The sequence below is a fragment of the Phaethon aethereus genome, assembly GCF_964289735.1.
Source record: "Phaethon aethereus genome assembly, chromosome: 6".
NCBI classification, from domain to species: Eukaryota; Metazoa; Chordata; class Aves; order Phaethontiformes; family Phaethontidae; genus Phaethon; species Phaethon aethereus.
The window spans coordinates 12531703-12547094 of record NC_138580.1 but is presented as its reverse complement, the minus strand read 5'-3'; positions in this window follow the sequence as shown (position 1 = coordinate 12547094).

Genomic DNA, 15392 nt, shown 5'->3' with positions numbered 1-15392 from the left:
CGGCAAGGCAGAGGCAGCGGCAGCCGCACTGCTCGTGCAGACGGCCGCCACCGCTCCCGCTACGCCGCGGTGCTTTCAGGCGGCGGGAGCGCCTCTTCCACGGGCACCGAGAAAAGGGAGAAACAGGCAAATCTGAAGGAAAAAAAAGAAAGAAAAAAAAAAAGGCGGAAGCTTAGCGTTCCACTCCCCCGCGCTCTCAGACGAACGAAGCGGACGCGGTGTCGGCGCGGGGCTATGGGCAGCAGCGGCCCCGCGTGCGCCTCTGTCAGGGACGGCGACGACCCGCCCCGGCCCCGCGCCTCTTTGTACTCCCCATTCAACCGGGCGCCGGCCGCGCCGGCCCCGCCCCCGCCCCCCGCCCGCCCCCATTGGCGCGCCCCCCGCTGCCGCCCACCGCCATTGGGTATCGCCGCCAGCCGGCTCGCCAATGCGCGCGGCTGAGGGGCGGGCAGGGGCCGGGCCGCGCGGAGCGACCGTTAACTCTTTCGGCGGTCCGCGCGCGGTGGCGGGCGTTGGCGCCGCTCCAGGGCGCTCCCTCAGGCGCCAGCCCGGCGGCCTCCGTGAGGTGCAGCCGAAGGGCTCGCAGCTACCGCCGGTCCTACCCGCCAGAGAGCGGCTGGGTTTAACCAGTCCCTGCCGTAACGGGCGGCAAAGGGGGTTGTCTCCGTGTTCTGCCTCATCTTCAAGGCTGTGGGCTCTTGTGTGGTAGCTTTCCCTGGTGGAAGGGTCAGAAGGGAAACTGCCTCCTGCTCAAGATGGCAGAACCATTGACACGAAGTACCGGTGGCAAAAACGCTGGTGAACAGAGGAAGGTAAAGCCCTAAAGAAACCTCTCCCACCCTCAGTACCTATTACTGGACCTGCTACTAACACAGCAATTAAGGCTAAAATATGAATACAGATTTTTGGGTGGGTTTTGTTTGGTTTTTTTCCAACTACCTAAAGTACAGCCCACATTTTTGTCTGACAATGTTGTGACACGGTTTCACTGGAGGGTATATTCTCTAACCTGGTTGGCCAGACTGGTTGGGGGGCATGGGGAGGATACCAAAGCAGTTCCCAACACATTTCAAACACCAGACTCTTCTACAATGTTCTTTCAGATGATCCACTCTTTCTGCAGATGTGAGTTAACCAATTAATGATTTACAGCGTTTTGAAGGTAACCATCATATGTACTACTACTAATATTATTATTGCTTGATGTTCTGTATCATGTTTTATTAAAAGCAAACTGTCAAATCAGATAACTGCTTAGCTTAAGTAGTTGAAACTGGTAGTTGTCTAGATGTTTGCCCAAACACCGAAAACTGCTCACAAGTCGCCCTTAGTAGTAGTAGTAGGGCTGAAGTTGTGGTTATCAAGGCATGGAGATAAGGCAAGGTTTGTAGAGGTAGCATTGGTGGGTACAGTTGCAAAAAACAGATAACCTTCAAAACAGAAGGCCTTCACTTTACATTTGCAAGTAACACCACAAATTACAGCAATTTAGGCCTTTCTGCATTTCAGTGAAGGTTTGAATTTTCATCAGCTGCTCTCACAGAGCATCTTTTACCTACCAGCAATACACAGTTGGAGATTTTCACTAAAAAATGCATGCAACTATTACAGTGGTGCTCACTTATGTGGCATTTTCCTGCCAGGGGCTGCACACTGCAGCTGATCAAGATTGCCTTCACAGTTCCTTTTCCATGAGGAGACATTTTTATATATAAATACTACTGTCTATCAGACGGAATTTATCTTTTCTTGCGATATTATACAATGTTGTCAGTATCCATACACTAGAGTAGAATAAAACTCAAGAATTCTGTGGTTGGTTACTCCAGCTGCACAGTGCCTAACTCTAGGGATAAAGACAGTGAAATGATTCTTCAGTGAGTCATAAATTGGGACAGGTCTTTTTGTTTTCTACATAAAGTCCCATTTTGGAGTTCTCTCAAAGCCAGCAGAAAAAACCCTCACTTTTTCACAAAAACGTGCAACTGTAAAACCAAGTAAAGGGAGAAAGATGTCCCACAACAACTTAATATTTAAAATTAATTCTGCTTGACAGAAAATGACTGAGGAGGTATGTCTAAGAACCAGGCACGTTCCAGATCCAACATCAACATTTTACTACCTTTAGTTCTGAATACCAGCAAAGCATTGCTCAGGTAAATGGACCAAATAATTTTAAGGTTCTTGTTTTTCACCACTGGGACTAAGGTCTTATTTCGCTTTTGCATCATGATAGCCTCTGGAAGCCTGAATCCAAGACAGGATTCCACTATACAGTAAGCTATAGCCCCTTCTCCAGAAAGTTTACATATACAGGTACCAGAAACTGGTAGTTTCAATTCTAGAGTATCATTCACGTTTCTTTTGACTATGTTACTTTGTTTGACATATGAATAGTTCTGCTTTTTTCTAATGTTACAATAATTGATGCTAAAGGTGAAGACATCAAAGCTGTTTTAAAAAAAAAAAATCCCTTAGAGGGGAAAAACAGCTTTGTCCTTGCTAGAGAGGAAAACAAGTCTTCAACCAAAAGTTTGTAACTTTAAAAACAGGTAGGTAAATATGAGGTGGCAAGTTTAACAAAAGGTAAAGGAGCAGTTACAAGAGAGTCTTCAAGAACTCTGTAACTTGTGAAAACAATAAGGATGCTGTCTTAGAAGCAGAGAGTAGTGCCAAATAATTGGGCAGTTCACACAATGAGGGCATAGAGGGCTATGACAAAGAAGAGGTAAGATTCCACACGGATACTAAAAATCTTAAAAATAATGCCTACTTTTAGGTGATCATATTACTGGATCTCGAATCTGGGAACTGTAGTAGAAGAAAAGTAACTAGTAAGATACTGTAATATTAAGGATAAAGATTATAATATGGACACCTTACCTATAGCTTTCATTCTAATAAGCAGTTTCTTCAAGCCCTGGCTTTTTGTTTCTAATTCAGGAATCTGATTATGAACAGTAGATGAGGACCTATGTGTGCCTCACCCAAAAGAGTTATGCGACAAAGCAAAACAACAACATATCCTGGCTGGCTGTAAAGTAATTTTAAAACATCCAACATTTATTCTAAGAATATTGAGACAATTATTCTCTGATAATAAATTATACATAGATAACAATTACCTTTTCCTTTGGTGACTTAGTCCAGTCAGTTTCTGAATAATGACTGTAGAAGTGAGGAGCTTCTATATCTCAGTCCCAACTTGGCTATTTACAAACTATGACCTTACTCAATACAAGTATTCTTTGTACTCTGATCTGTAAAATGAGGATATTTATTTGCTCTGGACATAGAGATCAACAAACACAAATATCACATGACTATATAGTACCAAAACAGAGAAATTTACTGTTCCTTATCTAGAAAGTCTAATGTTGCCCCTTCCATTCTAGCCTAGTCTTCCCAAATTCTATTCACTCAATCATAAAAGCTATTCCTTTTTTGGGGGAGCAAAATTCCATTAGGTACCCTGCCTCTTTGGGCTTCTTTCTTTTTCAAAAAATGTTTCTCTAGTTAAAATAATACCTAAATGGAAGTAGACACATGGAAGATTTAGAGAAAACTAGCAAAAAATTACTAGAAAGGTATCAACTTCCCCTCACTACAAGAAAGACACTGAGGTGCTGGAGCGTGTCCAGAGGAGAGCAATGAAGCTGGTGAGGGGTCTGGAGAACAAGTCTTATGAGGAGCAGCTGAGGGAACTGGGGTTGCTCAGTCTGGAGGAGGCTGAGAGGAGACCTTATCGCTCTCTACAATTACCTGAAAGGGGGTTGTGGCGAGATGGGTGTTGGTCTCTTCTCCCAAGTAACCAGCGATAGAACGAGAGAAAATGGCCTCAAGTTGCACAAGGGGAGGTTTAGACTAGATGTTAGGAAAAATTTCTTTACTGAGAGAGTGGTCAAACATTGGAACAGGCTGCCCAGAGAGGTGGTGGAGTTACCATCACTGGAAGTGTTCAAAAAACTTGCAGACGTGGAACTTCTGGACACGGTTTAGTGGGCATGGTGGCATTGGGTTAACGGTTGGACTTGATGATCTTAAAGGTCTTTTCCAACCTTAATGATTCTGTGAACTCCACAAGTTCAGGAAGCCATGAGAGAACTAACAAGTATAGTCAGAGAGCTAAGTGAAGAACAGGTCTAAAGTGCTTCAACACATAAACAGTTCACATAAATTCTGATTTCAGATATAGCCTGATAAATCTGTATTTTTTTTACTTTTTTATTATTATTACATTTTTTACTTTATTATTTTTACAACAGGTGCAGTAGACAAACATGAGCATTCTTTGCATTATTTACTTAAAACAGGGAGTAACATCTGAACAGTGACCTCAGAAGCAGCATCACACATTCACTTTTCATGGCCTTCATGCACTACAAGATTCATGCATGTATTAAATCTAGAACACTAAAATATCTACGTTCCCTAAATTAGTGACAAATTTATAAAACAAGTTCTTGGTTCTTTCACCAACTATCTTTGAATAGTCCAAAGCAACCCGCTGAAATCCAGAGCTAATAAGAGAATCCAGCTTGGAAGCATGAAATACTGAAACTGAACAAGCTGTTATTATATATTTTCCTTCTTTCTCCCCCACCCCTCTAATCTGATGATTCACAAGGAATAGAACTCAAAGTGAGTAGAAAACTGTGAAAATACAAAACCATAGACATTTAAAAAAATAAACAAAAAACCCAACATAAAACAGCCTGACTCATTAATGATTTCTAGGTTTTTTAGGGGTATACAGAAATCTAGCACGACAAGGTGCTTATTCAATCAGGTTTATCAGCTTTTTCATAGCAGCATCCCCAACGTTTCACCCCAAACGCAAAACTAAAAATATTTATATTTCTATGCTTTTAGGACAAGCTAGAGCTGGAATGCTGTCGTGGTTTAACCCCAGCCAGCAACTAAGCCCCACGCAGCCGCTTGCTTACTCCCGTGGGATGAGGGAGAGACTCAGGATAAAAGTGATAAAACTCATGGGTTGAGATAAAGACAGTTCAGTAGGGAAAGCAAAAGCCAGGCACACAAGGAAAGCAAAACAAGGAATTAATTCACCACTTCCCATGGGCAAGCAGGTGTTCAGCCATCTCCAGGAAAGCGGGGCTCCATCACGCATAACTGTTATTTGGGAAGACAAAACACTAACTCCAAACGTCCCCCCCTTCCTTCTTCTTCCCCCAGCTTTATATGCTGAGCATGACATCATATGGTATGGAATGTCCCTGTGGCCAAGCTGGGGTCAGCTGTCCCAGCTGTGTTCCCTCCCAACTTCTTTTGTACCCCCAGCCTACTCACTGGGGGGGTGCTGTGAGAAGCAGAAAAGACCTTGACTCTGTGTAGGCCCTGCTCATCAACAACCAAAGCATCTCTGTAATATCAACACTTTCAGCACAAATCCAAAACATAGCCCCATACTAACTAGTATGAAAAAAATTATGCCAAAACCAGCACAGATGCAGATCTGCAACACATGCATATGCACATATGCAATACAGGAGGATTGCATCATGAAATCCACTGTAAGGCAAATTATCCATGTGGTCAATCACAGGAATTTCACATAATTTTGACATTAAGAAAAAAGCCAAGGATTCCAGTTCTTTACAAAGATTGTGAACACAGCAGCTCACTTCTTAACTGTAGCTCATATATACCTACTCACTATTCAGCCTTGCTAACTCACCTATGGTAACAGCAAAACAATGTTAGCATGAATGAAATATTTGTCCCAGGTGGACTCCTGTAGCCTGTATGAAGCTCAGAGCACAACAATTATGCTTTTGGCACATAATCTATACAGTTTTAACATAGCTTATCCAATACCTTTACAGAAGCTGTTAGTGAGGCTCAGTCTTCAGTTCCACTTACAAGATTACTGCAGTACAAGCACAAACAGTTAAGGAGCACCAGTAGTTGAGGTCACACATGCCTAAAATGGAAGTGTGTGATAGGCCTTGTCATTATAGCACTAAGCACACCTGCAGTTCTTCAACTTCCACTACCATGAAGCCGACCTTCAACACACCTGAAAACAGGGCCCAGGGTGAGGTGGTTTTACCCATCAAATATACATGGTATTAAAACCCCCACTGATACTGTCATAATTATGTAAGGAACTGCAAAAGAGTGCATGGAAAAGTGTTATTCTGTACATAAGACTAGCAAAACCTAGTCTTAAATGTTGTCATCTTATTTTCTGTGACCACCCCCATCCTTATTTACTCTGATATGACATTAGCACATGCTGTAGATGGTCTGGAGCTAAGCACAGACACAAGTTGTAGAAATTTCTTTGAGACTTCTACCCTTCTTTGAAATCTGGCTAGTACTTTTTAGTGACTGTAGTCCTAGTCAGGAACAGGTAAATGGGACAGAAAAAAAAATTATTGCCTACCCTGTTTTCATGAGAAAGCCAGGCTTGAATAAAAATATGCAAAACCAGCCGATTTTTTTATTGAAAAGTTATTCTGCATTCCACAACTTCAAAGGACAGATAGCAATACATTGTACATTTATTCTTAAGAATTCAAGGAATAGGACTCCAATGATGGTTCACTATGCAAACAAGTAGCAGTTTAAAACATGTAACTGAGAATAACTAAATCATACAATTTTTAACACCAGTGGTACGTAGTAGTTTTACGTCTTTCCACCAGCAATTTATTTCTTCAAAATCACAGAATGGTAGGGGTTGGAAGGGGCCTCTGAAGATCATCTGGTCCACCCCCCTGGCCAAGGCAGGATCACCTAGGGCAGGTTGCACAGGAACGCGTCCAGCTGGGTTTTGAAGGTCTCCAGAGAAGGAGACTCCACAACCTCTCTGGGCAGCCTGTTCCAGTGCTCCATCACCCTCACAGTAAAGAAGTTTTTCCTCATGTTGAGGTGGAACTTCCTGTGCTGCAGTTTATGCCCATTGCCCCTCGTCCTGTCACTGGGCACTACTGAAAAGAGACTGGCTCCATCCTCCTGACAGCCACCCTTCAGAGATTTATAGACATTGATAAAGTCTCCTCTCAGCCTTCTCTTCTCCAGGCTTCTCCAGGTCTCTCAGCCTTTCCTCATATGAGAGATGTTCCAGTCCCTTAATCATCCTCATAGCCCCCTGTTGGACTCTCCCCAAAAGTTCCCTGTCTCTCTTGAACTGGGAGCCCAGAACTGGACACAATACTCCAGATGAGGCCTCACCAGCACAGAGTAGAGGCGGAGGACAACCTCTCTCGACCTGCTGGTCACACTCTTCTTAATGCATCCCAGGATACAGGATACCATTGGCCCTCTTGGCCACCAGGGCACACTGCTGTCCCATGGATACCTTATTGTCTACCAGGACTCCAAGGTCCTTCTCCACGGAGCTGCTTTCCAGCAGGTCAACCCCTAACATGTACTGGTGCATGGGGTTGTTCCTCCCGAGGTGCAGAAATCTACACTTGTTAAATTTCATGATGTTCCCCTCCGCCCAGCTCTCCAGTCTGTCCCGATCCCATTAAATGGCAGCACAGCCTCCTGGTGTATCAGCCACTCCTCCCAGTTTTGTATCATCAGCAAACTTGCTGAGGGTACATTCCAACCCTTCATCTAGGTCATTGATGAAGGTGTTGAACAAAACTGGACCCAGTATTGATCCCTGGGGAACACCACTAGCTACAGGCCTCCAACTTGACTCTGTGCCACTGACCACAACCCTTTCAGCTCTGTTGCTTAGCCAGGTCTCGATCCATCTCACAGTGCACTCATCCAACCCATACTTCCTGAGCTTCACTATGAGGATGTTACGGGAGACGGCGTCAAAAGTCTTACTCAAGTCAAGGTAAACCACATCCACAGCTCTCCCTTCATCTACCCAGCTAGTCACTCCATCATAGAAGGCTATCAATCAGGCTGGTCAAGCACGATCTCCCCTTCATGAATCCATGCTCACTACTCCTGATAACTTTCTTTTCATCCATGTGCCTAGAAATGGCCTCCAGAAGGAGTTGTTCCATCACCTTCCCAGGGATGGAGGTGAGGCTGACCGGTCTATAATTTCCCAGGTCTTCTTTCTTGCCTTTTGAATACTGGGGTGACACTGGCTTTCCTCCAGTCCACAGGCACCTCTCCCATTCTCCATGTTTTTTCAAAAATGATGGAGAGAGGTGCTGCAACAACATCAGCCAGCTCCCTCAGCACTCGCAGATGCATCCCATCATGGCCCATGGATTTGTGAGTGTTCAGTTCAGCCAAATGATCTCTAACCCAAACCTCATCAACCAGTGGAGAGTCTTCCTCCCTCCAGGCTTTTCGCTTATCTCCAGGATCTGGCATTCCTGAGGAGAAGTCTTAGCAGTAAAGCCCGAAGTGAAAAAGGCATTCAGTAACTGCCTTCTCTGCCTCCTCTGTCACCAGGGCTTCCCACTTCATTCACCAAAGATCCCACATTTTCCCTAGTCTTCCTTTCACCACTGATATACCTGAAGACGACCTTCTTGTTCTCTTTTAATTCCTTCAACAGATTTAGTTCCAAGAGGGCCTTGGCCTTCCTTGTTGCATCCCTGCATATCCTGACAACATTCCCATAGTCCTCCCAAGCAACCAGTCCCTTTTTCCACCTACTGTAAACTCCTTTCTTCCATACAAGTTTTTCCAACAGTTCCTTGCTCATCCATGGGGGTCTCCTGCCTCCTCTACTTGATTTCTTACTTAAAGGAATGCACCGATCTTGAGCTTTGAGGAACTGGTACTTGAATATTAACAAACTCTCTTGGGCTCCCCTACCTTCTAGAGTCCTAGCCCACAGGATACCTCCAAGTAGGTCTTTGAAGAGGACAAAGTTAGCCCTCCTGAAGTGCAGGGTTGCAATCTTACTTGTATCGCCCTACTTCTTCCTTGTACGATACTGAACTCCACTATGTCATGATCACTACAGCCAAGGCTACCCCCAACCTTTACGTCCGCAACCAGTCCTTCCTTGTTTGTTAATACAAGTTCCAGCAGCGCACCTCTCCTCACTGGCTCCTCCACCACCTGTGTCAAAGTTGTCATCAATGTGCTGCAGGAACCTTCTGGATTGTGTGTGCCTAGCTGTGTGGCCTTTCCAACAAATATCTGCGTGATTGAAGTCACCCGTAAGTACCAAGGCATGTGATTTTGAGGCTACTTCTAGTTGTTTGTAGAAGGCTTCATCTACTACTTCTTCCTGGTTTGGTGGGCTATAGTGAACACCCACAACAGTATTGGCCCTAGCCTGCCCCTTGATTCTTACCCATAAACTTTCAACACGTACTTCATCCCCTCCTAGGCAGTTGTTTACATACATTCCAGTTGTGAGAAACACCACCTCACCTTCCTGGCCTATCTTTCCTAAACAGGACATAGCCATCCATGACAGCATTCCAGTCATGCGAGCTATCCCACCATGTCTCCATGATGGCAATGATATCGTGGCCCTGTGACCGGACCCAGATCTCTAGTTCTTCCTGTTTATTCCCCATGCTGCGTGCGTTGCTGTACAGGCATTTCAGGAAGGGAGTCGATCGATTGCCACAGACAATCTTGATATTATTATCTGACAAGCTATGGCCTGATCTGCAGTCATGTCTCACCAGGAACCTGGAGCACACTGGTCCGTGAATGCTTATGTCTGCCCCATGTTTGTACACACTTGTAAGCCTAAGAGCAGATTTCCACCTATCCTTTGATTTGATAATACTTTTTGAAGAATAATTCAATTATCTTCAGATCACACCGTTTACTTCTGGTAGGGCTTTGACAACATCAACTGTTAATTTCCAGTCTCACTAAATAAACTAACCAGCAATGTCTTCCAATTTCAGATCCATTTTCTTGCTGATGCCAGCAGCTTTTCCCACTGTTCCAGTTTGCTAACTTCAGAAGAGTTGAAAGTGCTTTGTTTACTTAATTTAAATTGCACCAAAAAGCAGAGTAAGGAAACACATTTAATACCCAAATCAGTAACTTTCCCCAAAGTAGTTTGCAAACAGGAACAGAGGACTAAACCAGAGCTCCTAAGTCAGTGCATCCAGTTCCTCACAACCATGCAATAAACACCGGGTGCAGAATGAAAGGGACTTTATGTCATCCGCACACCAGACAAAACATTGCAGCATTTCTGTGAAGTGCTGTTATTCTGCCTTAAAAACAAAACCACCCAAACCCAACCACCCCACCCCCCAAAAAACCCACAACAAACTACTGGATAACAAAGGAAAGAAGGAATAAAGTCTCATGTTTTATCAAGTCCCAAGTATTCCTTGGGAAGCACAATGGCAGCTCTGTATCCTCTAGTACCTCTCCTCTTCTTCCATCTCATCTTTTTATTGACTGTCATTTTGTAGAGAAGACCAGCACTCAGTATATTTTTCTTCTCCGGTAACTGAAAAGGTCGTATTTTACCTGAAGAAACCTTTATCTAAAAGGCAAACTGATTTTATAAAAGCAACCTAGTGTTAGGCTGACTGGAAGGCACTCCACTTCCTATATCCTCTCCAGAACTGAATTTTTTTGTAGGCATGCTAGATGCAGAAGAAACAAAAGGCTGACCTTTAAATGGACATCAACTTAAAACTAATTTTAAAGAAGATACCTGAAATGCCTATATATATTTTCTTCACATTATCACTCAGTGTTTACAGTGAGACTAACCCACTGTAGTGCCCGAGAGGCTGAATATAGATTATATAGCAAATATGATTCTGCGAGTTCAAGTGTTCAAACTAGAAAATGTCAGTATTAAAGTTTTTAATGTACACTTGTTGTGATATTTATATATGGTGACTATAATATTTGACAGTGCCTAAATGACAGCTACAGATGGTTTGCAGAAGATTGTGCAGACTGTCTGAAGCAGGAGTCAGAATGACAGGACAAAATGCAATTCAGTGTTCACAACTCAGCTGAATAAGTCTCTGCAAAAACTTCCAGTAATGAATTTCCCTATAACAACATCCTCATGTAGTACTAGGTAATGTAAAATTTCTATGTACAAACTATACAGAATTAATTTATCTACAGTGAGGTAGTTTGTTGCACAAACTCTGTGTTACAAGCATAACTAGACATGGAAGTGTTTTTAAATATTGTGGATTATGCTTTTATAGTGGAAGATTGGAATAATATGCATCTACTTAAAACCCTAGACAAATTAAGATACAATATTGACAGTAACATCTCTTTCCCTGGTATTAGCATATTATCAGTGTCAGGACACCAAAGAGAAAAACACACCTCTGATAATAATACCAAGCTAATTTGTGAACACATAGAAGGGGCTTTAGGATCTTTCACATCTGTAAAGGAGAGTACTATTCTGGAAATCAGTGACCAACAGTATTAAAGAGTTTTAAATTTTCCATCCACGTTTTTAATTCCAACTGCTCCAAGGTAGCCTTCAGACACCACCACAGAAGCTTAATTAACTCTCTCACTACAAAATTAGAAGTCTTCTGACAAGTGTGGAAGAGTATTTGTTCAGGAGATGGGAAGCAGAATTTAAAAGCCACTTGATACTGAATGGAAGTTCCAGGCAGTCGGGTGGCTTGAATTGACCAATCCCAACTCTAGAAATGCTCAGTTCCTACCAAATGAAACTGAATCACACAGATACTCATGCCTTTTTTTTTTTATACTTAATGCACCAGCACAGATCCTTCCTCAAATCTTATGTCAAGAACTGCCAATGCTTTAAGATGAGCCTTAAATGCCATTTTGAAATTAATTTGCTTACAAACACAGAGCCCTTATGCTTTCCAGACTTTTTAATGTTCCCCTAGGTAACTGTTTCCACACCTACTGTTTTCAAAATACAAAGAGGAAACACAAATAACCATTAACAGTTACTGTAAGGCACTAACGGAGCTTAGCACCACTCTTCTCATGGTGTAACATTTCAAAGAGAAGTTTTTAATTACACCGTAGTGCTAAGTCACAGCTATCATGCGTAGGACATGTGCTGATACTGGGCATGACAACATTATTTCATCCCGTCTGCAATTAAACAAAAAAATCACTGTAGTTGTGTAATCTTATGACAAGCATATGCCTAGCATAATAGCACTCACTCTGCAACTACTACTCACTTCCTATTAGAGGATTATAACTTGTTATTTGTGAGCATTAATGGCATCTAGACACAATATTTAAATCTCTCTCAGGAAGTGTTAAAAATGCTAAGAACATTGCCTTGGTAGCAGACTTATTATATTTAGTAAATGAACTCTGAAGTATTCTGTTGCATTAGTTAAGCATTCCACTATATTTATAATACTCAAACAATATTGTTTTTGTAGAAAACTATCACCATCTAGAGTACAGATAACAGGAGAACAAAGAGCTCGCATTCTATTGAGGATCCTTCAGGAAGCTGTAGTTAACGCATTGTTATGAATACCTCTTTCAAAAGTGAAAAGCAGAGCATTTGTAACAATATCAATTTGCTTAATTCTTTTGTTTGAGCTCAAAAGTTATGTATGCCAAAAAAACATTGTAAATTGCAAGGTACACATTATATACAAACGAATAAAAATACAGCCCTAATTCACATTTGTAAAGAATCTGCTTTTGTTCCTTAAACAGTAACAATACAACATACTTTGTTCAGAATTATTTTATTTGGATTATAGCAATTAGTATCACTGATCAGTAGGCCAAATCCAGGCAGAGAGCACAGAATCAATTTCACAAGGCAACACCATAGATTAGTATTTTAGCATACAAACCATTTCACTGCATTATCAAGTAGAAATATCTTCCAAACATGCACAAAAAGTCTATGCTTAATCTTTCAGAGCTCCAGGTAATATCAGATTCCTAAATATACAAAAAAATACATTTAACTTATAATAATCTTAGTGAATCAGACTTATAAAATTACAATCTTATTCTCACAACATAGAAAAAATACAAAAAAGACTGTATATAGTTTTCACCCAAGTTTCACTGATATAAATATACATCAAAATGTATGATTTGATGTATACTCATGAAAATTTCAAGCTGAAAGACAGGTTTTAAAATGACACTGCAGATTGGTCCACACAAACGCCAACCTTTCTACTGATAAATAAAAACAACCTTTGATAGAACCATCACATTGTGAAAAATTACAATTTACCTGCACTGTAACCTGCATCTCACTGTAATTTACAATATGAACATTTCTACAATTCCAGTTGTAAACAATACACTGGTAAGAACCTTGGTCTTTTAGAGGGCAATGACTAACTTGTAGAAATCTGTCTCAGTAGAACATAGGTATTGTCAACTGAACCAATGCACACAACACAAAGACTACCAAAGCAGAAAACATCTGCTGCAGAAGTTTGGTGAGGCTGACAGAAAACATGCAAGCCAAGTAAAGTCTGTGGGGCAAAAAAACCCAACCCAAAACCTCCAGATTTGTGACAGAGTACTAATCAAAGCTTCTATTACAGAGTTCACATAAACCACATTACAATTTCAGTGACAGATGAGGGGAAATTTGTTCTTATTTTATGAGGAGGAAAACCCCTAAATGTGTGACCAAAGTCAGTATCAGGGAAAAACCCTAACAGTATTAGGGTATCGCACTACAGTTCTTACTCAAGATCACCTTCCAGTGATTTCTATGGAAGCTAAACTTGAAAAAGCACTGCAAGCTGAAGTGCTGGAATTCTTGTACATACTAGCTGCATATTCATGCTTCAGAAAATAATTTTTAGATAACTTTGCTGATAAGATTTCTTACTATCAAAGCAATTTCTCTCTCTTTTAAAAGGCTGTAGTTTATTTGCGTTTGTGTGGTAAATTAATATTTTCAGTTAAAGTAAATATTCCATAATAAAGCTTATCCAGTAAAGACATTGGTTGTACAAGCCTCCTCCCTACTGGCAGCTCTCTCAGCATTGGCACTATGGAAAAGCAATCTAATACAGATCTGTACTGCATCTCTCATCAACAGAGCTATGGGTTTGTTTCATATAGGAATATTACACAGACTTTTTTTCCTCCAAATTGGACCAGCAAATTTGAAACCAAATTTTTTATTTGGGCACAAAAACCAAATCAAGAAAAGTTCAGGAGCTGAGCATCAACAGTATCAAGTAACCTGAGTACATCAGGAAATTAGGTCTTTTAGATGACATCCTTCAGAAATACTGACACTAACTCCTTTGATAGCAAGCATAAGCAAAAGGAGATATTTTGTTCAGATGTGGAAGTTTACACTTTTGAACAGTAAGTTCAGTATAATGCAACATTTGTCAGATCACTACAACAAAGCACCACATAACCTAGTGAAAAAATGAATTTAAATTGTTGCATCTTTGAATGCAAAACCACCTTGAGGTTGCATATGGCCATAGTGTTTTTGATTACAGCCAATAACTGTCTCCAAAAGGTTTTAAATAGAAGTAAAGATCATTATTGTTTCTTACCCTGTCCCTGCTTACAATGATCCTGTCTGCGTTGAACAGGAAAGGTGTTATGCGTATTACTGAGCGCTAGGAAAATTCAGTCAGACTTTTTGACGGAGCCAAAGGAAAATACTGAAAAATGCAAAGTTGTTGTTTTTTTGGTTTTTTTGGGGGTTTTTTGGTTTGTTTTTTTTTTTTAAATATAGTTCTGAAATATAAATCAAAATAATTGTAAATCCAGCTCTCCCCAAGTGCTAGAACAGCAAGCCTGCACCCTTAGTACTTACTGGGTATGTTTAGGGAGAGCTACGATACATCAAGCACAAGTAACTGGGACACAGATATGGGCCACGTCCAGGGGGAGGTGCTGGCAGGCACAACATGAGATTAGTATGGCAGGTACCATGGTAGTGGTCACACCTCATTTATGCATTAAATCATGATATTACAAGAGGGAAGCCAGAGAAGCCCTTGTGTTGTTGTCTAGTGGTTCTGACTGGGTGAAGATAGGATTATTTCACTATCAACTCCTAACAGAGTAAAGGCCATAACCTACATTTCCTTTTGCCTTTGCTTGGATATCTGTTAATTTCCCTGCTCTCTTTGTCCCTTCCATTCTCCACCTCCTGCCCCAATCAACAGTTTATTCATAACTTCGGGCACTGATCACACAGCATTAGTGCCTTCTGCCTCACCTCAAGGTTTTATCAGTTCTTTCATTTTCTGTTTTACCTTCCCAAGAGAAGGCTTAGCCTGAGAACCCAGAGAAAGCACCTAGGAAAATTTAACTTTCTATGGTGTTCTGCTCTTTCAAAAGAGCAGATGAGGGAAGGCTTGTCCAATCTGCAAAAGCAGCATGTAACATATGAGATAATCTGCTTTCAAAGAAGGAGCTTATGACTTTGCAACATTTCAGAAGCTGAGTGCCTGGAACTGCCTGCTTAGATGGGCCAGAGTGATACCCGTTAGTCACTTAAGAAAAGTTAGGTTGAG